Source organism: Caretta caretta, chromosome 1 (assembly GCF_965140235.1).
Source record: "Caretta caretta isolate rCarCar2 chromosome 1, rCarCar1.hap1, whole genome shotgun sequence".
In the NCBI taxonomy this organism is placed as follows: Eukaryota; Metazoa; Chordata; order Testudines; family Cheloniidae; genus Caretta; species Caretta caretta.
Window position 1 is genome coordinate 226,627,533 of NC_134206.1, and position 2,389 is coordinate 226,629,921.

Consider the following 2,389-nt stretch of genomic DNA (forward strand, 5'->3'; position numbering starts at 1 on the left):
CACCACAAATGGTCAGTGAAGATCTCCTTAATAATCTACAGAAGTAAACGTTTGAAAAACTAAGGGTTTGAGGTGTTCGTTTGATACCAGCTCCATGAGAGGCTCTCTCCCTTATGAAATGATCTAAAGAATGGAGAACCACATTACTAATTAGGTGCTTCTGTAGTAGATTGGTAGATCTAGAAGAGGTGAGGTAGGAATCACTGAATTTCAATAGAGTTTCAGTTTTGGCAGAACTTAAACTTTTTTTTTAAATTGAAGATCTTCTAGTTGTGAAGAATATCTTCCAAATATGAACCAATACTACTCCCTGACTCTGTCTAGCTCCACAAATGGACTGACTGTCAGACTAACTTATTGTTTTTGGATGAAATTACAAGATTGGTTGATAAGAGTAATGTTGATGATGTATACTCAGACTTCTGAAAAGCTTGATTTGGTACAACATGACATTTTCATTTTAAAAAATCTAGAATGATACAAAATTAACATGGCACACACTAAATGAATTAAAAACTGGCTGATAGTCTTAAAATTTAATTGTAAATGGGGAATCGTCATCAAGTGAGTGGTCTCCAGTGGGGTCCTGCAGGGATGGGTACTTAACCATACACTATTTAACTTTTTAATATATATCAATGACCTGGAAGAAAACATAAAATAATCACTGATGAAGTTTGCAGATGACCAAAAAAAATGAAGAGGACAGGTTACTGATTCAGTGATTGGGATCTCTTGGTAATCTGGCAAGCAAACAATATGCATTTTAATATGGCTAAATGTAAAGAATGTAGATTATACTTACAGGAAGAGGGCTGTAACCTGGGAAGCAGTGACTCTGAAAAAGATTTTGGGGTCTTGATGGATAATCAGCTGAAGCTCCCAGTGTGCTGCTATGGCCAAAAGAGCTAATGTGATCCTGGGATTCATAAAACAGGGTAAGCTCAAGAGGGAGTAGAGTGCCAGGCACTGGTGTGACCACTGCTTCAATATGGTGTCTAGTTCTGGTGCCAACAATTCAAGAAAGATGTTGATAAACTGGAGGGGGCTCAGAGAAGAGGCAAAAGAACAATTAAAGGGTTAGAAAACTTACCTTATAGAATCAAGAAGCTTATTGATTATTGATTGATTGATTATTATTTGGCTTAACAAAGAAGGTTAAGGGGTAACTTGGTTACAATCTGTAAGTGCCTACATGAGGAACAAATATGTAATAATGGGCTCTTTAGTGTAGTCTAACAGAAAGGTATATGATCCAAAGGCTGGAAATTGAAGCTAGAAAATTGAGATTTGAAATAAGGCATGGTGAGAGTAATTAACCATTTGAACAATTTACTCAAGGTCATGGTGGATTCTCCATCACCCACAATTTTTAAATCAAGATTGGATGTTTTCTAAAAATATGCCATGCTTTAGCTCTGCAGGGGCATCAGGGCTTGGGGCTTTAGCACAGCGAGGGTCACTGGGGTTCCAGGCTTCAGCATCATGTCTCCACCTTCAGCCCTGTGTGGGGTGCTGGGGCTCAGGACTTTAGCCCCCCAGGGAGCACCAGGGCTCACAGCTCTGGGCTTCAGCCCCATGGTGAGTGTCGGGGCTTTAGCCTCACAGGGAATACCGGGGCTCAGGGCTTCAACCCTATGGAGAGGTGCCAGGGCTTCGGGCCTGAGGCTCGACTTCCAGTTTCAGACACTCAGGGGCACTGGGGCTCATAGCTTTAGCCCCATGGGGAGTGCCAGGGCTCGGGGCTTCAGCCTCAAGGCTCCACTCCTAGATTCAGCCTGGCGGGTTTGCTGGGACTTGGGGTGGCAGGCTTCAGCTGCAGAGCCCCACAGCTCCCTGAAACCAGTTCACAGCCCCCCAGGGGGCCATGGGCCCCTGGTTGAGATCCCCTGGACTAGCTGACCTCTCAAGGTCCCTTCCAGTTCTACACTTCTACGTGTTCTATATACATGTGAAAAGTCAGTTCTTGCTTCTGTTTGTGCTTGTAGTTGTAAAAAGGAAGAAGGAAATAAAAACGCCAAAGGCCAGAGCACTGACCTGGGACTCAGACCTGGATTCTCTTCCTAACTTTCTACTGACCTGCTTTGTGACCTTGGGCAAGTCACTTTCCCTGTACTGTGCCTCAGTTTCCCATCTGTAAAATGGGAGTAATTATATTGACCTCCTTTTGTAAAATGCTTTGAGTTCTGCTAAGTGCTAATTGAGAGGTATTATTATAACATAGGCAGAAAGGTGGTGGTGTTGTTTTTTTCAATTGACTTAATTCACCTTAACACTCAGGTTACAGGCACAGTTTAGCACTTTTTAAGCTAGGTTCCCTCTAGCCTAAAATCAGACCAGCTCAAATAATTTAAAATGCTCTTAAACTATGCATGGGCTTTTCAATCAG